This window comes from Corvus cornix, chromosome 2, assembly GCF_000738735.6.
Source record: "Corvus cornix cornix isolate S_Up_H32 chromosome 2, ASM73873v5, whole genome shotgun sequence".
In the NCBI taxonomy this organism is placed as follows: domain Eukaryota; kingdom Metazoa; phylum Chordata; class Aves; order Passeriformes; family Corvidae; genus Corvus; species Corvus cornix.
The window spans coordinates 65,075,656-65,099,924 of record NC_046333.1 but is presented as its reverse complement, the minus strand read 5'-3'; the positions used below and the strand labels follow the sequence as shown (position 1 = coordinate 65,099,924).

General features: G+C 42.8%; 1 long non-coding RNA gene across 1 annotated transcript; it reads left to right on the top strand.

The window, feature by feature from the left end:
• The first annotated feature begins 1,083 nt into the window (after window positions 1-1,083).
• LOC109145065 lies at window positions 1,084-23,012 on the top strand. Its single transcript, XR_002046211.1, has 3 exons — window positions 1,084-1,152; window positions 2,281-2,474; window positions 22,414-23,012. It is a non-coding gene; the product is annotated as an uncharacterized LOC109145065 (long non-coding RNA).
• Window positions 23,013-24,269: the final 1,257 nt, after the last annotated feature.

Sequence of the window (24,269 nt, the reverse complement as noted above, 5' to 3'; positions counted from 1 at the left end):
AATCTGTGGCAGGCCATTACTGCTTCATGATTAAAAGACTCAGGCCGTAACCGCTTGCTGTGAGCAAGAGGCACAGGCACAACGGACAGCCCCTACCCAGTCGCAGACCTTCTTTCAGCAAAGGCAGCATGAGCTGAAAGAATTCACTGCAGATCCCACCGATGGTTCCAACACTGATTCAGACTTTAAATGCTGTCCTGGTGATGACTGTGTTGCCACAACTGACCTTACTAAACACAGGGACTGTATTTAATGTGGCCATCGATAAATGCTGTGTCCTCTACTGACAGAACTGAGTTACCAGCCGGTTGTTAGCTCATCTTACTTCTCATGTAAAGATGGCAGTGTGCTAAACCTCACATTTGTTAAGTGAGATGCTCTTCTATTTTATGTAAAAGCTGTGTTTCAGGAGAACTAGGCTCAACAATGCAGCTGCAGCTCAAGAGCAAGAAAATTATAGACTATGTAAACCTTTATCTGAACAAATAGGCAAACCAAATAAACCCCCTTCTCTTTAACTGAGTGATCAAACTGCATAAGAAGTGATAACAGGGTAAAGGTAGCAAAGAAAAGGTGCCTGCTAAATAATACCTTGTCAAACAAAGAAGGAGACCTGTGAGTGGCTACATTGGAGTTAGGAGAATTGGATGAACATGTTTGCACACATATATGGAGGAGTAATGTGAACGGTGGTGAGGGCCATTAACTTTGATGTCTACTGGAACCCTGAACAAAAAAGCAAAACAAACAAGAGATGCCAATCTGAATTTCCATACTCCAAAGTAACCTGTTACTATAGGATTTGAGCCTCCTGTGGTGTAATTCTGGCAGTAATTACATAGAACAGCATTTGTGGTAGCGTCAGGACAAATATTACCTCCATTAGGTCTTGAACAAACATGAATCAAGAAGTGTGGGTGTTCTCCAACTTACCTTGTCCACATAGCACCAGTTATTTGATTTTATTGGGTGCTATGGGCCCCCAACCATTTGGGAAACTTGTGTTTTGAATGCCCTCTAGTGGTCCTTCCCGCTGCAGGAGCCCGTCCTCGGGAAGCCTCCGTAGTCCCGGAGGCCCGTAGAGCAAATAGAGGGAGGGTCAGCCAGAGGCAGTGCCGGGTCGGCCACCTCACTGAAGGCACCACGGAGAAGGTATGGGGCTCGGGTTTTTTTTATAGCTGGCTTATAATGATTTTTAATAATTCATTTAATGCTTGCAGTCATTAACTTTTTTGGAATGTGATTTGTCATAGAGGAGAGCTAAACTATCCGACTGTCTCCTGGAAGGAGGAGGGGCAAGAGGGGAAAATGCTGTGGGCTGCGTTTGAATGTGTCCAGCCATGGTATTTACTCCTACACCCCCTTGTGTCATTTACCTCGCGGCAATTCTCCTTGGATTTCGTACAGCTCCAATTTAAAGCTTATGCCAGCAAATTAGCATTTCGGGGGCAAGAAACATTCTCAGTGAAATCTGCTCCTCTCTGGGTTGCACTTGTGTGCAAAGACAAACCCAGCCTGGCTTGGTGCTTCATGCTGGGCACCTTTACTGCATAAAGAAACCAAACCATCCAGGGAAGATGTGCTCAAAACTCATGCACAGGCATAGCCTTCGAAGCTTTTCAGAGCTGGCCCTGTCAACTTCCTCCAGTACCAGATGTAAAATCAGTCTGTATGTTTTAATAATTAACAGCAGTGATAAAAGTCTGCAAGGTATTTCTAAGTTAGCGTAGCTGCTTAAATCAGGTTTGTTAACTAGACCTCTGTTGTTCCATCTGCTTTTTGATCTGACACCTATCTTAATATAGTAATCAGCAACAAGCAGGAGGGTGTGTTAACATGTTACATTTGTTAGCATTGCTACAGGCGAGAAAATACTTGAACTTTGCGAAAAGAAGCAAAACCAAAACAATAGAGTAAGATCAAAGTGAAATCTCTGATGATTTTTCTTTCACAGAGAGTTTCCTTCTTTTCCTCCTCACATTTTCTGAGATGTTTCTGCTCTCGGAGGTTATCCTTAGATATTTTTATGAAAAGGACAACACAGAAATATTGATAGAAGCATTAAAGCAATCCCCAAAAAGGACTTACTGTAGAACCCGACCTGAGGACAAAATTTCTGCCACAATCACCACCAATTGTTCCCCTTAGCTTGTTTTGCACACAGGAACTCCAGTTGTGGAGCCAGTGTGGCAGAAACAGCTCAGCAGGAAAGGCATGTGAGGCATCTGCCATGTGCACTGGAGAGAGTTGCTGAGGGTTCAATTATTTTTCTTCTTTCAGATACCATACAAATTATTCAAAATTTGAAGGACTGGTCACTTCCCAACCCTGCCTGCTCCTTAGCAAAGTGGATCAATCCAGAAAAGCCACAATTTCCACTAAAGCCAGTTGTTTCCACGCATCCAGACTGGGTGTGTAATTATTCCAAGACTTGGCCCTCAGGCAGATGTGGTCACAAAATCAGTGGATCCTAGGTGAGTACCACGCACTAGCCATCAATGGTCCATCTTGGTTGTTTTGGAAAAGCGGAACCAGTAAAATAATTATGTACAAAATTTTAAGGTAGAAGGAATTGGTGGTAGTTGTAACTGGGATACTGACTTGGCAAGAGGAAATCAAAGTTCTTTTTTCTCTGCTCTTGGCCTAACACAAAGGGAAGTCATTCTACTTCTGTGCACCAAACAGGTACTGTTCTAAAAAAAAATATAACAAAACTGTCTCCTTCTAGAAAGGGCATGGAAATATGCTGAGGGGAAGGACAGTATATAAATGCTAAAGGAGATTATGATTATATAGTAATCTGAGGACAGGACTTGAGCTGATGCCCTGGGAAACACAAAATGTGATTGGTCCCATGTTTCAGATCAAAACGTTTTGATGGCTAAATATCAAATACTTCAGGTGCCCACAAGTACTCTCAAACTAGCTGTCATCTGAGAAGTTACAAAGCAGACAACCCCAGTAAAATTCAAAGAAGGAATACATTACAGAGTCCGGTGATCTGGCCAAACTATTGCGGAAAGACCAAGGTAAAAATCAATTAAGTAGACTGTTAATTACAAGGTACATGCTTAACTCCAGATGCAAAATAACGGCGATGGAGCAGCAAATATAGTCCATGTGTGGGCTCTGAGCAGCACCCAGACCAGGTGAGTCACATCGTGCCACACTACATGAAGTCTTCAGAGAAGTGTGGCTGCTACTAGGAGACCAACGAGTCAAGTTTGTAAAGAGCAGCTTTGCCTAAAAAGTTGTTAGAAGCAACTCCTGCCCCCTCAGCCCTCTGATTACAGAATATACTGAGTTGGAAGGAACCCACAGTGATCATCAAGTCCAGCTCCTGGCCCTGCATAGCACCATGATGGGCTGTGCACTGCAGCTTTCAGGTATATGAAAGCTTTGCCATGGTCTCTGAAGAATCAGAAAGGCTGGCAGTGCATTTCTATTGACCAGAAGGTGTTACTTGACATATTCTGGGACAGAGGAGATGGTTGTGGTTGTTCTTGTGCTATGGATGGAAACATGAGGCTTTAGGGGCTGTACCCAAGAATGGGAGTTGTTAACATGGGAGTCATCCTGGTGCTCCACTAATAGAAGTGACGGCTGGAAGCCTTGTGCATAGCATGGCTCAATTTGTGGTTTCACCTGCATGTCTGCAGGCCTGTATCTGCATGTTGGAGCTGATGACCACAGTCAGCTCTGATTTACTGAGAACTGATACAGTTGCTTAGCTCTTACTAAGCAGAAAATGCAGGTTTTGCCTCACAGAGAAGACTGTGAGAGAACCCTAAGATACAGATATAAACCTATATACTTTCCTACTTTCTATAGGCATTTCCTCTGGTTCACTCAAGTTAACATTAGGAATTTTTTTCTTTCCCATCCCTATGTGTTTGACTAAAGTATATTGCAAAGTAAAATTGTTTCATTTGACTATGACTTAAAAATAATGAATCCCCCCGATATTTCGTCACACAGTTAATCTGAAATTTGTCTTCCAGAATCCCATTATCTTACTGAGTATCATGGTGAGTTTTTGATTCCCCCGTTAAAATATAGCTGCTAGTACTTACCATCTGTTTAACTCTTCACAGAATCACAGGATGGGTCAGGTTGGAAGGGACCTCAGAGGGGTCATCTGGCCCAACCTCCCTGCTCAAGCAGGGTCATCCTAAAGCACATGGCACAGGATTGCATCCAGACAGTTCTGGAGTCTCTCCAGTAAGGGACACCCCACAACACCTTTGGCCAACCAGTGCTCGGTCACCTCACAGTAAAAGAGTTCTTCCTCATATTCAGGTGGAACTTCCTTTGCATCAGGTTCTGCCCATTGTCTCTTGTCCTACTGCTTGGCACCACCAAGAAGAGCCTGGGTCTGTCCTCTTGGCACCCTCCCTTCAGATACTGACAGACATTGATGTGGTGCCCTCTCACTTGTCTCTTCTTGAGGCTGAACAGGCCCAGCTCCCTCAGCCTTTCCTCAAAAGAGAAAGGCTCCAGTCCCTTGGTCAGCTTTGTTGCCCTCCACTGAACCTGCTCCAGGAGCTCCATGTCTCCCTTGTACTGAGGAACCCAGAACTGGACACAGCAGTCCAGATATGGCCTCACCAGGGGTGAGTAGAGGGGCAGGATCACCTCCCTTGACCCGCTGACAGTGTTTTCCCTAATGCACCCCAGGATTCCATTGGCCCTCTTGGCCACAAGGGCACTGCTGGCTCATGGACAGCTTGTTGTCCACCAGTACCCCCAGGTCCTTCTGCCCTGAGCTACTTTCCAGCAGGTCAGCCCCCAGTCTTCCCTGGTGCCCAGGGTTATTCCTCCCTGGGTATAGGAGCCTGCCTTTGCCTTCCTTGCATTTCAGAACATTCTTCTCTGCCCATCTCTCTTTTACAACTTTTTGTTCAGAAATCCTTTATTTCAGAGTTCATTTTAATTGCAGTCTGAGGTTACCTGACAATTGTTGCTTGACTTGTCCTGGCACTGACACAAAGGCCCCACCTCTGGCTGAGGTATGAGACAAAATACAGTATAACCTAATTCCATTGCAATGGGCTCATGTGAAAGTGGTACTGCTGCCTTTTTGCAAGCTTTGGCAAAACATGAGCTACATGAGTAGGAAAGGCTTGTTTTTTGCCTCTTTTTTGGAATAATATAGAGAAAGGCTTCAGAGAGAGAGTGAGAGAGCATTATACTGTATTGCAAGGTCTGTTTTCTTTATCACTCACAAGGACAAGCCTATATTCTCATTTTGGGGTACCTAAACTAACTTCAAAATGAATTAAAAACTGTTAAATCAACTTGACTTCACATAGCATTTTGACTACAAGTGTATTTTGTGGCAGACAGGCAACCTAGAAGTTCTCTTTTTCAGGGTCTTTTCCTTTACTTCTAGTGAATACCTGTTGTCTCTACTCCAGGTTCAATACTTGAGGTGTTACCTGCTGTCCACAGAAAAAGTGGATCTTAGACTAACCCATCATCCTACTTAGAGTCTCAATAGGGGATTCCCCTAGTTCTAGGAAAATCCAAAAGTCTCTCTTCTCTCATGTTCGTAATGATGATAAATAAAATGTAGGTATGTTGCATAGAAAACACTAAGCACTGCAAATGATATCTTGTCTCTTTAGTGCAGCTTGAGATGTTATTTGTCTCTTAGTACCTCAGCCCTTAAAACACCCTTTGGTTGCATTTTCAGGCTTTGAGCCTCACTTTGAGGGCAAAACACTCAATTTTTGTTTTGAAGTTCAATTAGCACTTTGAATATCCTGAATTGGAAGGGAACCAGGATCATCAGCTCCAGCTCCTGGTCCTGCACTGGACAGCCCCAAGAATCGCACCATGTGTCAGAGAGCATTGTCCAAACAACACTGACCCCAAGTTTTAATGAAAAATAGCTCCACAAGCATTGTGTAACTTCATAGGATCATTGCAGCCTGTGAGACTGGCTATTTGTAAAACAGTCAAAAGATCTTCAAGCGCAATATGGGCCCTTCAAATCTACCCACCACTAACCTGTGGGTAGTTTTCATGCTTTTTGCATTGTGAGCTGGGTAGAAGACAGAGAAAGTTTAGGAAACGTTATTGCTTCATGTAATATCTTAATACACATCTACCACCCACTGTGCCTATCTAATGCACTATCTACCACTTAGCAGAGCCTGATATTGCACAATAACAAAATTTAACAGCAGTTTGGGAGAAGAAAAATAACTTCTCATCTCATGAGCAGGCCTAAGTCTCTCCCCTCCCTCTGTCAGGCAGATCTACTTAAGTCCTGCTTGCTCTGCCAGGTTTGAGGTGTTCACTTCTTGTTGATTTATACTTGTGATGCCTGGACTGATCCACTCTGATAAGCTTTGCATCATCTCTGGAAAGCTAAGGCTTTGTTTTCCCCAAGTCACTTGTATTCCCTTAGACATCAACTGATTTCAGCAGAATAGCATCTGCATGGCTGAAACAATGCTGTATACAATGGCAAAAACTAAATTAGGCCACGTCAATTAATTTTGTGCTGTTAGGTTTATTGTTTATGCTTACAGTTGCTCTGATAAAGCATAGGTGTCAGTTGTTCCAAAATTAAGCATAATACTTTGCTCCAGGTAGCAACTTGACGTAAAAAGGCTTGGCAGGTGATTAGTTAATAATATCATTTAATCTGCTTCAGTAATTTAAATATTGTCAGCAGCTGAAAAAGTGCCTATTCAAAGTAGCTGCTCTAAGGATGCTTAATATCTTGTGGACAGCCTTCGAGATCTACAGATGAAAGTTAGGTGGTATTACTATTATTATTGTTGTGTCATAAAATCTGGGCGTATACTACAACATATTTTCTATGAGTACTCATTTGAATTTGGACTTTAAACAGGCTGTTCTAGCCAACTTGTATTTCTTTCAAGCTTGCTTTCAAAAATTTTGCTGGCTGGTAAGTTTTCAGGGTATATATTTTGAGTCTGAATTCTTCAAGGATTTGCTTTGTAAGTCCAATAGCTGAGGTGACTGAGCTGCATGACCAGAAAACAGCAGCAACATCACGCAAAGTGTGATGAAGCAGAGGAAGACTGGTCTTTACACAGTGATGAAGTAGCTAACAAACAGGTGGCTAAACTTATCTGGTGAGCTTTCCAGTCAGAAACAAACCCAAAAAGTCTCTCCTAGATTAAAGCTGGGTAAGATTTTGCTTGCCAATATTTGCTAGACTGCCCCACTGATGGGCTGTGGCTGTTGTCCTTCCCGGAGCAGAGCACCTATGAGTTGCCTCAGCTCCCCATCATGCTCTGTGCTTTGCATGACTGGGAGAGAGGATCCCTGTCTGCTCAGCAAAGCATTTCTAGTCCTGCACATGCAAACAGGGTAAAACATCATAATTAGTCACATATTTCAAGTCTTTTGCTCTTTAGGCAACAAAGTCTCTGTGGAGAAACCACAAGGGCTTGGCCAGAGCCAAATAGCTGTGTTTACTGGATATACACAAACGTAGGAGGCTAGAAACCTGCACTGATGAGCTGGTTGGTTTCTGGCATCTTCAGCCACAGAGAGCTGTGGAGAGTCCAACAGACCATTTAAAGGCAGAGCGCATGAGTAAGAATGTTATGTATGGGGTTTTACTGGTGTTTTTGAAACCCATAGCAGTAGGACACCAACATAATTTAGTCCCATTTTGAAGCTCCACTGTGTTTCCAGCATGATGCAAAGCAGGTACCTCATATGCACCCAGAGAGTCTGACACAGACTCCACTAGAAATGGTTGCTCTGTTCTTAGCCGATAATACAAGTCTGCCACAGAAAACCCTCACTGTGCCCTCTCATACAGACCATTTGCCTTCTTCCTGTAGTTTCTGTTATTCTGACCTGAACAATCTGAACAGCTCTAAATGGGTAATGATACTGTGGGAAAACAGAGGATACTGCATTGGGTATGTATGGTTGTGTGCAGGCATCCCTCCATGGCTGGATCCAGGAGTGGGTGAGCCTTCAGCTCCACTTTTAGGGATATTCTTAAGGTATGCACAACTGAACGCTATCTGTGCACTGCAACAATATGTAGAGTAACAGAACACATACACTGAAATAGCAGCACGTGAGTTGTTCCAGGTGCCCAGGCTGTCTGGGAAGGCACTGCAGGCTGGAGAAGCTGCATGTGAGGTGATGGGGAGCAACAACCAAACCTCAGCAGAAGAATCACCTCCGTGGTGCTGCAGGTACAGGGTTAGTTCCTCATAACTTCAAGTTGTCCCATGGCACCAAGCCAGGCCCTGAAGATGAGAGAGCATGTTCCAAGGCTGATGAATGTGTGGAGAAGGGCATGAAAATGCACAGGGCCCGACAACCCTGTGCAGTCAGGCTGAAGGGCAGTGTGAGGAAGGAGTTGGGTTTACACTGGGCAATGCTTCTCCAGGGAAGGCTCTGGTAACCCACTGTGACCTGTCTCTAATGATGACTGGAGGGTGAAGAGGTCTGTAGCCCATACCCCACCCTGAGAATTCCCCCTGCCTCCTGGGCTCTTCCCTTTCTGTCCATAGAGGCTTTTGGAGCCTCCTAGTAATGAAAACTCAGGGTCTATCAAGTTGAAATGAGAACAACAAAGCAAAGAGGATGCCTCAGTGCTTATTCTCCTCTCTGTGGCTCTTCTGGGCTGTGGCTGACTGTGTGAAGGAGCCTCACTCCGTTCCAGGAAACTAAAAGCTGTTTATGCAAGGGGAGAAAAAAATCTGCCAGTAAAGGATTAAAGATTTAATAATCATAAAGGAAAATATGCTCTGTAATGAAGTATCAACACCAATTGACTAGTTTCTGCAGTTTTGACAATTGCCAGGTGTTCTGCACCTGCCTGTGTTGTTTCAGTAGCACCTAGGTGCTCTCCTCCCCACCGACCTGCCTCCTGCCTTGCAAATTCCCCTTAAGAAAGGTGGGAGCATTTCATGTTTGGTATGTTGTCATGGAACCAGAAACCCCTTTGGGCAGATAGTTGTCATATTTTCCTGTTTGTACAGGCGCGGGAGTGCTCCCTGGCAGCTCTCGCCAGGGATCTGGTGGACATCTGGGGGTGTGCAAAGGATCTGCATGGGCAAGAATCTGCATGGGGGTCCCCCCTGCCCAACCCACACTCCCTGGTACCAAGGACTCAGCAAACCTGGATCTGGGCCAGCTCCCCAAAGACTGTGCCTGCTGTACCTTGCCGTCGTCTAAGTTCTCCCGGAGAAGGTGCGACTCTTTCTCCGAGGCCAGTGTGGGTGCTGACCTTGTGAGGGTGACAGGCGCGCAGGCCCTGACTTGGGGGTCTCCTCAAGCAGAGAGGGGTTGTGGTGGGAGCAGTGCCTTGCTGTTGGTGCTACCAGATGGTCTTTAGGAGAGACTGTGGCTCCAGTTCAGAACCATATTTTCCTCCAAATGTCCGTCACATTCAGAAAATTAATCTTTCTGATTATACAAAAGTATCCTTTCTTTTTGGCACCGATTCCTGCCTACCAGACTCTAAGCACTTTTGACACTTTTCATAGTTTTCCCCCTTCTATCCCTGCTTCTGTTAAACTTCCCATCAGCTCTGTTTGCTTCAAGGTGCTCAGAAATGGATAAGCAAGAATGAATAAGGAAAGAAGACAATGCTGAGTCTGGATTTGGTTGATGGCATAACCATAGTAGTCCTGTCTTCTGGCAAATTTCCTTACTTAATTTGTCTTTGCTCATGTGTAATCCCCTGCTCCAAGGCTGATGCTTTCCCCAAGCACAGTACACCCCCTGTATTCCAGCACACTGACACCCATACATGCTGGTCTACCAAAGGCTGGAAGAAGAAACTGTCATTCCTAGGACACTGTAGGTCACTGTTCCTAGAAGCTGAGGGTGAGGTCAGACAGCAGGGCAAAGCAAACATCCTGCAACATCAGTGCAGGGGCTGTGTCCCCATCCCTTTCCCTCCCAGCAGTGCTATTTCACTCCTCTGCTCCAGCTTTGTCACATGCCTCCCTGCATAGACTTAACCCAGCCTGCTAGACTGGCTGTGGGTTGTTTCCCCCACTCCTGGGGTTAGTTTCCTGCTGGTTTACTGGCTTGAATTGGTTTATTGGCCTGTCAGCTGCACACCAGTGCCAACAGGAGGTAGCAGGGAGGGGAGGTGGGCTGGGGTGGATCCCCCCTCCTGCGGCGTCTGCAAGCCTCAGTATCGGCCCAGCCCTGCCATCTCACCACACCCTCAGACAGAAAAGCAAAGGACACTTCAGCTATTCCCAAGATAGATGTCTAGATAGATAACAACAGTAGACAATAAGAGCTGTGTACTGCACACAAGCATTTTTGGCAGATAGCAGCAATTCGGATATCGGTGTCTGAAGAGCAGTGCTGGGTCTGACTGCAATTGCAAACCCACTGACACAGAGGCACGCATACCTCAGTGCCTTTCTTCCCCCACCCTTTGCTTTCTGTGCACTTTACCTTGATGGATAGGGAACTGTCTGAATTAATTGCATCCTATTATCATAAAGGTGGTTACTTCGTAACTGCTGGTAATTATCCTTTTGAAATATGCTCTGAAAGATTGGCACATCTGTTACACTTACTGCTCCTTCCATCATTGCATTTCAAAAATATATGTGTATATATTCAAATTGGGTTTTGAAATTAGTTTAATTGCTGTATTCTTGAGCCTGGGCCCTGTATTCAGAGAGATGCCTATGTTCTCAGAGATGTATTTTTAAGGAATTAGCTTTCCTAGTAAAAATTCAGCTTATCCTTTTGCTCTCTTCCTTCCTCACAGAGCTGAACTGAATGTAGACTTCCAAAGGTGCAAGTTTAAGCAAGATTCAACCAAACTTCTGTAAGTGAATATAGCAGTAAATAAGATTATGGTTAACAGAGCACCTAAGTCTGGCTAGGTTTTTGGAGGCACTAAGATTGCCAGAGAAGTGGCCAGTTCCTACAAAAATACATGAACTGTGGTGACTTTTTTAGAGTCAATAAAAATCGGAGCCTCCAATACTTTCGTTGGCAAGTTGAAGACTGGATATAATCTCTCTCTCTCTGTCCTTGGTTCAGGGAACATTTAAATAGATGGGTAATCTTATTTCTATTCAGCAGGACATTTATTTTTAGTGCCAAATGAAAAAAGACTTTACCCTATGAAGGCTTCTAAGGTGTTTGAGAACATTATGATTTGAAGTTTGGAATCTCTTCTGTAATGAACTGAGTTCATGCTTGATTCCAAGGGGCATAAGTCCAAATTTGATTCTCATTTACTCTTAACAGTTAAAGCTAAGTTCCTAAAACTTAAGCATCTGTCGGATGAACTTCCTTCACAATCTTTACAGACAGTCAATTTTCCACGCGTGCTGGGTGTCTTTGCTCCTGGCAGAGCTGTGTAGCACGGGCATCCTTTAGAAGAACAGATAGGGCTTTATAGCCTATTCCTGGCAATCAGCTGCCAGCATGGAGAGGCAGTTAGCCACCCTGCATGCAGTGTTTCTAGTGGGTTATGGGACAATAAAATAAAGCTTGTTATTAAAGGGCTAAAGTCATGCTCTGATCTTTTTGAGAGCCTGCCCGAATTGTCCATAATCTTCTGTTTATCAACTATCGCTAAAGTTCATTTATTTATAACCATGACAAATAACCCCCATGTACATTCCTCCAGTGATTTATTGTGCAATTGTTTTGCATTCCTGAAACGTAAAACAAACCATCAAAGTAAGGCAAGATGCAAGATATTAATTTTTAAGAAACAAATGGAGGAGAATAATTCCTTGAAATGGACAATGCAAAACGTAAACCAGCTGCTCATACAGTTATGATAAGATTTAAACTGAAAAGTTACAGTGCTGATGAGCTCTCCATGAGAAGTGCAAGCTGTTTCATTGTAGAATAGATAATGCCACCTCATCACTATGTACTTAGGTCTCCAATAATTCATCATCCTGCTGTAAAGACTGGGCTGTTGCTGGGCAGCCTGGCTCTAGAGCCTGTGTCCGTCATTGACCTGTAGTTGCAGAAAGTGACTCATGTACCCTGATCCCGTTTTCTTCATGGAACAAGAGGGCTGGATCTGGTCTTTTGGGAGTAATGTCAATGGTCCTGTCTATATAATCTTCACTTCTCCATCCTCCACTCCTGTAACAGTATGTGCATCAGGAAGATGAGCTGCAATTAAGATACCATAGGAAAGGCATGGAGGTTGTACTCCTACCTCCCAAGGTCTTGGGAGATGCAAGACTGGGATTGCCCAAAGCGCATCTACTGTGCAAGGAGGTGGTGTTTTCTTTACTGGCTCTGCTTATCTCGTTTGTCACAAATAAACTCATGAGACAAGGGAAAGCCCTCAAGCTTTGTATAAGCAAGTGCATTGCACTCACCCAGTAGCCCATGGTCACCCACACTGAGGGATTAATCTAAGACAGGGCTGGGACCTTCTTCATAAGTATTAAATCTGAGGACCTTTGAGTCAGCATGACTCCCTCAGTCAGACCTACGGTTTTTGACCAATATTCCATGTGGACCTATATCAGATGTTGTATCAGCTGTATGGTTACCTGTTCTCCTGGGTCAGCCAGGTCCTGAGTGCCAGGACAAGTGAGCAAGCATGTGATACTAATTGTACCATTGGTTTGCTCAGCTCCACCGGGCTGCGGCAGAGAGCGGGCACATCAACAGGGAGACCTGCTGGGGTTGTTGGCATCTACCTGCGAGCTCCTGGGTATGTGACCACTCGCATCAGGCTCCAAATGAAACTTTTGTTGTATTGTCAAGTGCCTTCTCTCAGAAGTTCACCCAGCAGCTTTTCCTTTGAGTGGCCCTTTTCTGAAGTGTCTCTTATGTTTGGCTGTCATGTTTGCAGGACCTTAGTTATTCTTGTAACCTATGCTCCTTCACCAGGCTGGTGGAGATTGGTCAGAAGCCACTAGTGGAGGACACACTATTATCTCTGCTGGCGAATGCAGTCACATGCTCATATGAAAATGCACGTGAACATACACAGCTACTTTCCTAGAAGTAGGCAAAAACCCTATGGTCATTCTTTGCCCACCCTTGCTATTGCGAGCAGAGCCAGTTTCTCAGGGTTCAGGAAGACTGTAGTGAAAGTGTCCCTGAGTTAAACAAATTAAATGGCTGGCTAACATTAACATAATCAAGCTTCATCTCAGCAAGAGCTGAAACAATGTACAGAGCTCTAACATTACTGGAAATCTGTGAAACGAGCATGCTGTTTCTTGGTTGTTTTGTTCTGGTTAATACCAATTGTTTAGAAAAGAAAATTCTTCTCAAAAAGGAAATCAAGAGCATTTCTCCATCCCTACTGTTGCTGCAATAACAGGAAGCAAAATTCACATATACAGAGCTTGGCAGATAAGAGCTGAATGGCAGTTTGTTTTTTATAGCTGGTGGCAAGGGATCCAAATAAAATCAAATCTCTTGCCCTTCTAATTCACAGTGAACTGAGCCCTGAGTCTTGTGGGACTCATGCAGACAGCAGGATGGATCTACCTAGGGATGAGAGCTGCAGGAGAGCTCTCTTTTGAACTGGCAAGACAGGTCCGAGACAAAGAGCTCATGACCATGGTTGGCAGCTGGTAGCAACACCCACATAAGGTGACCTAGGCACTCACAGAGGGAAGGCAAGAGTGGCTCTGAGCAGCTGCCTGTGCCTCACCCAGGGGCTGCTAGAGCTTATGATCTCTTGCTTTTCTGACAAAATGTCACACAATCAGAGGAGGGGAATTCTTATCTGACTGGCTGCAGGAAAAGTTGCAATCCTAGTAGCCTGTCCGCTCGTTTCCTTGGCAGGAAGGTCAGCCAAGAAGAGGGTCTTCTTCCCTCATGTGGCAAAACCCGGCAGTGCCTCCATCTCTGCAACCGGCATCCCACAGGTTGCCTTGTAAACAGCCTCGGCTGCGAGGTGAAGGTTTGTGCAGGGAGTAGCTGAGGGCAGTGCTGTAGTTTGGGGTTTGGGGACAAATGCAGCAGCTGCATGGTTCTACCAATGCTGTCAGCAGCAAACTAATTCACAGACTTCATCACTTAACGTGTCTTTTGGGGGGTTCAGAGTATGTTGCCCCTGTTAGGAGACTCACATCTCTCATGTGGTTTCAGCCTATCTACAGAGTTAGAACAAAGGTGCTCTGTTCATGGTTTATACGTATAAATTTTGGATGACAAAAATTAGAGTTTAAAATGTTAGAGCCACATTTCTACAGTACACCAAGTATTTTGTTCCACAACTCTCCCTGTCAGGAGCTGCACCATGCTTGGATGTTTTCCTTCAGGCTGCTGCATCTCATCACTTTCTTACATTTCCCATCTAGTTTCTTAGGTTAGCATACAATGCTTTGTTCCACATTCCCATTCTCAGAGCTTGGAATACTATCAGTGGACTTCATTTAATCCTTTCTTTTCACCTAGTCTGAGGGCTAATCCAGGTTTCTGACAGCATGTTATTGTCAGCTGATCCTGGCACCACTGAAGTAAGTATACACTTCTGAGTCAGGGCTTGCTCGCTGGCTGGTACCATTTGCTATATGTGTATGATACCATGTCAGTAAAAGAAACGCAAGATTACATCTCTAGCAGTAAAAACAAAGCATTTTAAACAACTGAAATGCACTCTGACCACTGTGCCTTCTGAGGTTGTAATAGTGGAGGGATCCTTGAACGAGGCCTTTGCAAACAGAGACTTGTAGGAACTCGGGGTTCCTGCCCCAAAGAATTCACTATTTAAGAAATAATATACTTCTATAATGTATGTGTCTCACCCAAAGGTCCAATCACGCAAGATATTTTAAGGGTTGAAATTAAGCCTGATGGGGCAGCCTTATTAAATGATTCGTCTGTTGTTGCCTTTAGGCTGGGCTGCATTGCAGACGTGTTTGCTGGCTTAAGTGCTTTGAACCAGTTTGCCTGTCTTGACACAGCAGAAAAAACCTACTGCTTTCTTCAGAGGCTGGTGGAATACTTTGAATAACATCCACTGAGCTGGGATTCCTGTCCATATGAACTGCACAAGGTAGAAAACTTGTCTGTATTTAGAATGGGCTGTGTGTGCATATATGTGTATGTATGTATACATGGACTGACAGCTCCTTGTTACCGGCCCTGACACTGTTCTGTCCACTTGCCCCCTGTACTTCCAGTTTCCTCCACAGTGTCTTCTATTTGATCTGTTTCCTATCTGGGAATGCATCTTTTACCTGCTCTTCCTTTACCACCATGGGATAAAATGGTTTTTCTCTCTCAACTATAGAAAAAATCTCCATTTAAATGTAACAGTGGTGTCACAAGCAGCTTTATTACCAAAGTTAGCAGTACATCTTTGACCACTTGTGGAGCATTGGCCAACACTCTGCTTAGTACCTGGGTCGTCTGAATTTCTATCAGGTGGATTGTAGCTCAGAAAGCTGTTTGTTTCTGTGGCACATAGCTGAGCAATTCTTACCATGTCTTACCAGAGAAATATGTACCGCCAGGACATTTAATTGATGTTGTTTCTTTCGAGTTAACTGGAAAATATGTAATCTTTAAATAATCTCTAGGAAGTGTCCCAGTTGGTAGTATTGTTTGTGGAAGGCAGCCACCGCAAGTGTTTGGCATTTCCAGTTTTCATTTTTATTGCTTGTATATGGAATGTGAGAGGTGCAAATAGCCGTGGCAAATGGAAGCACAGTGATATGTACCCTTGATGGGTTTATATAGATTTTCACACTGTTGAATCTCTAGATATCTCCTTCAAGAAAACAAGAAAAATATGAAATGAACACAAATCCTCACCACAGGGCTCAGCACACAATTTCAGAGCAATATCTGTCTCCTAGGGAATTGTTCTTGGAAAGTAACCAGTTTTTACCCATAGAATGATAGAATGATTTGGGCTGGAAGGGACCTCACAGATCATCTAGTTCCAATCCCCCTGCCATGGGCAGGGACACCTTCCACTAGGTCGGGTTGCTCAGGGCTCTATCCAACCTGGCCTTGAACACTTCCAGGGATGGGACATCCACAGCTTCTCTGGACAACCTGTTCCAGTGCATCACCATCCTCCAAGTAAAAAATTTCTTTTGAATACCACATCTAAACTGAACCTCTTTCAGTTTAAAGCCATCCCTCCTTGCCCTATTGCCCTTGAAAAAAGTCCCTCGTGTGCCCTTGTAAAAAGTCTCTCTCCAGCTCTCCTGCAGGCCTCTTTTAGGTACTAGAAAGCTGCTTGGAACTCTCCACAAAGCCTTCTCTACTCTGGGCTGAACAATCCCAGCTCTCTCAACCTGTCTTCAGAGGAAAGGTGCTCCAGCTCTCTCAGCATCTCCATGGCCTCCTCTGGGCTTGTTCCAGAAGATCCATGTCCTTCTTGTGTTGGGCCCCTCAGAGAGCTAGACAGAGTAACAAAGTACATGCTCCTTGCTGTCTGGCAGGTGACTGTAAGCTTCAAATGACACCTTCACCGAAACAAGTGCAACTGACTTTTACAGATCTGGGAGGCTAAAACCTGCCTGGAACTGAGTCAGCATTTCTGTGGTGATGCATAAGGTGGGCAAGACCCAGCACCACTTACCACTGTGCTGGGAGACCTCAGCCAAAAAATTCAGGTGTTGCCGAGGCTGGAGAACACTCACTGCAAGTATTGAGTAGTTCCATGAAAAAAATTCTCAATTAATAAATAATTGGAAACTTTCATAGGGCCCAGTTTAATAGAATTTAAAGATGAGAGAGGATTAAGTGAAAAACAGGAAGCATCCTTCAAGAATTTCCCCCAGAGCGATGTGGGCGAGAGAATGAAGCGAGAGAGAGAGCCCAGATGTGTTTGCAGTTGAGGAATGCGTGCCTCTGAGGGGTGGTGCACACTCCTGATCCCACTCCCACTCCTGCAACGCACACCAACACTGCTGGGAGAACCCAGGGCACACTGAGGAGCAGGTGGGCAGATTGCCTTGGATTCATGAGTCACTGAGATGCATTTTCTCTCATGTCATTCTTTTCCTCTCTCCACCCCCTGCAAAAAAACTCTCCTCTGCAACTCTGAAAGAAAGGCCCTGATTTCTGGGTAGCCTCTGCAGGGGATAAGATTTTCAGAACAATGCTCACAAGCAACAGAACTGAGAAGGAAATGTCTTTTATAAAATAAAACATTTTACTGACCTACTTGAAATCATCTTGGTGACAGCACAGCTACCCAGACAAAAAAAAAAAAGAAACTCATGTCTTTCTGCATGAACTTAATTAGCATTTTTATTTGAAGCATAAAACATTGATGAGAAACAACATCTGTACATATAAAAGGTAGTTAACCAGGGAAAACAAGTGTATTGCTTAAATAGGGAAGCTTGACAGAGAATAAGTTATCAAAAGCGCAGTGATGCTTGAAAAATGCCATGAGAATGACAATCGTTTTCTTCAACGTAAGTGGAATTATGATTCTCCTGAGCCACAGAATGTAAGAATACAAAGTAAATCATTCCCTCCCTTTTCATACAAGCCCTTTTCACTGCCAAAAAGAGACAACTGTGCCATGGACAGGAGAAAATAATTATTCTGTGAAACTCTGAATTGCACTTTGTCTCCAGATACTGTCTTGAAATAGCCATATCAAAGAAGAGTCATACTAACATCTTTCTAATTAATGGCCATTAATCTTGTGACCCTTCTGGTAGTTCCAAAACAAACGAATAAGTGCATTTTTTTATTCCCAAAGTGAGAGTGTTGTTACAAGAGTGGTGTGGCAGCTATACACACAGTTCCAAAAGTGCAGGAATTGCCCTGTGAACCTGGGACCATAACTGGCATATCAGTAGGAAAAGGAAAGGGAAAGTGTGTGAATTCTCTTCCCAGCCTCTAAAATACTGCAAAACAATGTTAATTCTCTATTATACTAATGTGATAGGGGCGTGGAAAAGACTCAGCTTAAGAACAGCAGCATAGACAAGTGGGCCAGACCTTGATAAAGTGCCTATATGTGTTTGCCAAAAAGTAGTGCAGTCCAGTTTTTGCAGCTCCTGTCACTGTGTTAAACCAAGTGATTTTGTGGCTTTTTTTAGTGTTTATCTTTGAAATACCCCTTAAGATAAGAGTGCTAGCCTCTACAGTCAACAAGGAAAACACAGACAAAAGGAGTCCTCTAAGATGAAGGAGAGAAGTTGTGGTGGAGTAGAAAACGGAATCTGTATCTACCATGTTTCCAGCCACCGTCTCACCTGAAGAATTACCTCTCTCCTTTCTCCATTTCTTCCTTTGTGGCAACTTTTCTTTCCATGTAGGTGTGGGAACTGGGAGCCAGCAATGCTTCTGGTTTCAGCAAGCCTTGAGGAGAAAGCAATGGTCCTAACTCTGTGAAACTAGTCTGGGCACACTAAATATCAGGAATGTGCCCAGTTCCTTCACACATATGATACAGCCTGGGATGCACTCCACAGCAAAACAAGTAACATGGGAATGTCAGCGAAGGATAGGAGTAATTGTTCAAGTTCTCCCCTTACCCTCCCCCCTCTTCAAAAATATTATACTCTCACACATTTTAATAGACATAAGTTAATTTTTCTCCACCTAGCAAAATTGTCTTGTTGATTGAAATGACAGAAAGGAGCAAAACATTTGGTGCAAAATGGAAAAATCTGAGCTACCATAGTAGAAAAGCAAAATATCTCTGCACTGACATAATCCAGTGCTGTGAACTGCAGTGTCCATGTTTCACACTCCCAGTCTTTCTTATGATTTCTGTGAGGTACCACAGTACACAGCCTCAGTTAAAATGACCTGAGTCAAAATTCCAGTATGGACTTAAAATCGTAGCACTTTATTGTTTTAATTATGAAGATCTTTTTTTTTTTTTTTTTTCCTGGGTGAGAAAATAAAGGAAAATAGCTAAAGCTTCTTTAGCAATTTTCAAGTGTACGGATTTTCAGTGAAAAAAACCCCCTGCTGTCAGTGACTTTTATGAGAAAAAAAAGTCCTGTGTTTTGTAACCAAAACTTCCTCCTCCACCCCTATCAGATAATGTTTGTGGTCACTTTTAGATGAAGGGAACTTCCCATTCCCAATACCCCAACTCAAAGGCAAGTTGATATCAATGTGAGATTTTGTTTATTCATAGATATCAGGATCAGGCTATAAGTCTGTAGAAACAAGAGACCCTATTACTTTTTTACTTGTAGATGTGCAACTGATGGGTGTTCAGCCTCCAGGAGTTTAGATGACTGAGATAAGGTTTCAGATAAACATCCAAATGTTTAGATTTTTATCTAACCCAAAGCTCTGAACCTTTAAAGGATTACCCACCTCCAGGGATAATCCTGTAGTGATTTCAACGCCTGTACTGAGTCAAAGTGAGTTCAGAGTGTCCTGGCCACAAGAAATGGTTCAAGCCAATCTACCATTTCTTTTGGATGTCTAAACCAGTCTGTGTCAGATCTGAACAAAATTGTTGGGCACTCTGAGTTTAAATGACAAGATACCTCCAAATAGTCATCAATAGGATCACTTACTACCAAAGAAAAACAACCTGTGACACTCTGTGTCTGTGGTCTACAGAGCAGATATGTCCTCAATATTTTTACACTTAATCAGAAGCCAAAATACCTCACAGCTTAACATATATTTTAATGAGCTGCTTTTCTGTTAGCATTCTGCTTTGGTAGAAGGCTTTGCTGCCCTCTCTTGCAGGTATCATGAAAATGTGTTCATGTTGGCACACAGCAAAGCTCCAACTGTAGATTAGTGTGACTGATCCCAAAGATACAGAGATATACCTGTACAGGAATACAGAGCAGATAACAAGATACAAAGATACAAAACAAAGAACAAAATAAAAAGAATAAAAGAACAAAATAAAGAACAAGATACAAGTTACCCATTCCCAGATAAAGAACAAGATACCTCACGAATGGCCATTTCCCACTCCTACCACAAGTGTGTTAGATATGCTTGTAGGGAGCCTTTTTTGATCCAGTTCCAGCATTCCCACAGAGCAGAGCCCACAGCAGGATAGGCTGTGAACTCCTCTCCTTCCCAGGCATCAGCTTGCCCAGCTGTTCTGAGGAGAAATTGGACTTTGTGCTTCATTTAGGCTTCTCCTAAATGACGCATAAGTTTTATCAGGGTTACTAGAACTCTTTGTAAATCTGACAAATTATTCTGGGTTTGGTTTCAGTTTCAGATGCTGTAATCATGTTTCAGGAGCCACCAGGAACTGGGAGGAAACAAAAAGAATTATGTGTAACACTTTATACATACCTGTGCACCTGTACCATGTACACACGTATGTCACATGTTATTTCACCATGCATCTAAAAGTGCTTTGCAAGTGCTGAGAATGCCACAAAAATCTGCATCTCCTTACTGAAAATCAAATTTTAAAAAATTAAAGAAAAAATCAATGGGTGTTATTGTGAAAACAAAATTATAGACAGAACACAATCTTCCCTGAGGCTTTTTGGCAAATGCTTTAGCCTTATTTGGGCTGACTCCACTGTTAATCTAAAAGGAAGACAGAGGGGTTTTTTTAATAGAAGGATTGCTCAGTAAACTGAACTGTTTGGTTTGGGCTTTTTTTTTCTAACCTAAGCAATAAAAAGCAGGTCACTCTTCTTCATTTAAGAAGTTTGTGTGCTGTAAATTAGCATATCTCTGAAAGCAACTACTGACTTTGATCACTCTCCTGAAGTACAATGGTATTTAAGGAAAAGCTGATCTTATTTTAATCACTGGTTCTTCACTCACCTCTGTAATTAGAAGGAAAGCTTGCCTCAACAGTGCTCAGATGGAATGCACAGGAAACATATGATTAAATGGTGATTCTAAGTTTAGCATTTCACTTCCAGAAAGCAAAACTAGTATCAGGTGTAAATGTTTTCTGTAAAGTCAAGGGACATTTGAAAGATGAATTAACAATGGCCTACATAATATGCAAAGACAAAGGACAAAATAAAAACCTGTTGGGATCTTGTGATTGCATTCAACGGGGCTAGACCTTCAACCCTCCATTTTCACACTGGGTCTTCTCTACAGATTTCATTTGACAATCATGGTGAGGTGAGTTTCAGAGAACTTTATCAATAATGAAAACAAGAACAGATTTGGTTTGCTTTCCTCTGCCACCCCTATCTGGATCAGCCTGAAATAGAAGCTTCTCTCTGTGCTGTTGTGCATCCTACTGTTTGGTAACTTCAGACAAATGCTTTTAACAGAGTTCTGGTGATTATGGTCTCCTTAATGTGTTGTAAATCCCTGGAAGTGGAGGAGGGTGTTTTCCTGGAGAGAACAAACTTGTTTTTCCTTTTAAATAAAACTGTTTTTTCGTAACTATGTTGAACTGGCCACTGGCAAGCAGACCTCTGCAAATGTATGTGTTAGAACTTAGGAAAAATTAAGACACCTTGCACCAAAAGGCCAACATCTAATTTATGTAAAAATAATGATCTGGGGAGTGTTTTCATCCACACTATTGTTGTCATCACAGAATACCTACTGTTTGCATCTCTGGTTCATTGTTTATTTCCCCACCATTCCATGTAAACTTACTCCTGGTAGGAATTTAGCAAAAGTAAGGGCAGAAGTTGCTTCATAAACAGGCAATGCTGTTCTCATTATGTTGCATTCTAGGCAACCAAAATGAAACTAAGGGTTCCCAGCAGTTGTTTCAGTTTCTTCAGCAAATGCATTCCATATCTCAGTGATATTCTCACCAGCCTTTTCCACCCTACAATTTCATGTCAAGTGAAATAAAATCCGGTGTGTGCCATTTGAAGCATGCAGATGTCCAGAGAACTTGATATTCAGCCATTCACACCTCTCCTTCCTGAAACTGAGTGAAATCTTGCCTCATACTTATTTGTGTTTGCAATTGTTATTCAGAGGATCACCAGAAAAAAAGGAACTATTCTAAGGTGGATTTTAGAGTCTATGCTACAAAATAGGACACACGTTGGGCCAGATCAGGCTTTCTTGAATCCGACAGATATTTAAGTCTGCAACATTTTCTTTTCCTACTGAAAGGAATAAAATATTCAGTCTCAGAAAATTATGGTTGGACCATGATAGTGGTCTCCAATGGCAAAGCATTGGTAGGAAATTAAATACTATTTTTTCCCACCTCTTTTCAAATCCAGTTTGAAGTAGAAAGTGTTATTAACAGTAATTTCACAGAACAATTAATTTATGCATTTGATACATCACTTGATATCTCTAGGGAAATCCAGAGAAAAACTTAGAAGTTTCTTTAACTCAGAAGTTCTGGATTAGATGCAGAAGCTACCTGATCTGAGGGAAGAGCTTGAGTACAGAGATAGACCAGATACCTGGGTTTAAAATTTAACGTAGATTAAGTTCAGTTTTTCAGAATAGTTTCTTCTTTTTGCGTTCTTGATTTCTAACTTTGATGTTGGTGTGACAGTTTATTTTGAAGACAAGAATCTTTACAAAATTCCCCTCAATTCCATTTATTTTCATTTGCAGAAGAGTCATCTGTGGGTCAGAAGGCCTCAGCAGTGCCTGACTCCAGGACAAAGGCAGTCAGCCTAAGATTACAGTATGGAAAAGTGAGGAAGAAAGAAACTGATGATTCCAGAGAAGGAGGAGGAACAACTTCCCTCCCAGCACCTCTCTGACTCTTTGTTTCACTGTGCTGTGAGTCTCATGAAATCATGAAGTTACATCAGCCAGGTGCCTCAGTGAAAGGACTGGAGATACTGGGCCTGGTCTGCAAGGTAAGGTAGCAGGAATTTACCTGAAAATGCCATGAAAAAACACAGCAAACACACATATTTTAGATCTTACAAACCAAGCCTCAGGCTATATGGTGAACAGGTTTGGAGGATAAAGTTGCCTATTGTTGTTACATGAGTATTTATTACCCAGTGAAACTTCTATAGCTGTTCATTGCGTAAGAATGTTTATTTTAAACCTGTCGATTGGCAGGGACCAAGTACCCCAATGACTGCACTGCTGCAGCATGTTCTTTATCTGACATTTAATCGAGGGGATTTTTTAGTAAGTGTGATTATTCTCTTTGTTACAGTCTGGCTATTTATAAATTATGTTACTGCCTGTTGCTCAGACAAGGACAGACATTGTAATGTAAACACATCTATTCACCCCGTAATTGATAAATGATACTCATCTTTGCACACTAGTCAGGAAAATATGCAAAAATATTAAGTTGCTTTGATACCTGCAGTTCCTTGGCAACCATCATTGAAACACTTTGATATATAGGACATCACATTTTATAGATGAGTAACAGGAGTCTCAGAAAGGCCAGTCTTGATTTTTCGTTCTCCAAGGTTGAACAGCCAAAGTGAATACAAATGCCGCTCTTTTTCAGAATGGATATTTGCAAAGCACTTACCTTGCTGACCTGTCTCCTGTGCCATTTGAGTGTAAGAGAACAGCTTACACTTGACCAATTATACATTTTAGGGTGCATATAAGGCACCAATAAGCAAATAAAATCTTGAAAAAGAGGGGCAGCTGTAACTCCCTCATTTCCAGCTGTTAAAGCCAGCATTCCAGCCACCTGCAGCAGTCCGACAACACTCAGCTCCTCGTATTATGAATGGATTCTAAAACATGTCTGCCTGACAGGGGACAGGAAGAGAGGAGAATGGGGAAACACAGACAGGAAAGGGAGGAAAAGAAGAGTAACAATGCAGTGCTTTGAAAAGGTAGGCTGGACTCCAGCATAACTTCAAACACTGCAGAGCTGCACAGAGGCTCAGCAGCCAGCGGGTTTTCCTAATGACACTGTGCATTGTGCTGGAGTGGCTTCTGCTGCTGCCACACAGCCACACTGCTGAAGGCTCCAGGGAATTACCTTGGTATTTAATTTGTTGTTATGAAAACAGTGAGTTTCACTGCAGCAAGAATAGTTGCTTCCCAAACAGTTACCAGAATCCTATTGTTGTTCTCCTTCTTGTTGACCTTTTTGATGGTTTTGCGATTATAATGATTTTCCCGGCTTTGCTATCTTGAATTTGTTTGATTTATATTGTGTCAGGAATTCAGAAAGGGGAAAAGCAGTCCATCTCAGGCAGAAGTTCTTCTAAATGAAGGAGTTTGAAGAAGTATTTTTTTCAAATGGAATTGTGATGGGAAGAGCAAAATTTTCCTTGCTTTAAGCTTTTTAATTGTATATGGCCAAAACAAATATAGGGTTCATTTTAAGCTGCACTATCATGCTGTTACCACACAAGCTATTCCATTGTAGGATTTTTCAGATTTCATTAAGAGCAAATACTACTTCTTTAGAGTGTAAAAGCTGTGAAAATAATTTTCAGTTCTGTTCTCATGTGTCTTTAGAGATTCAGAGTTTA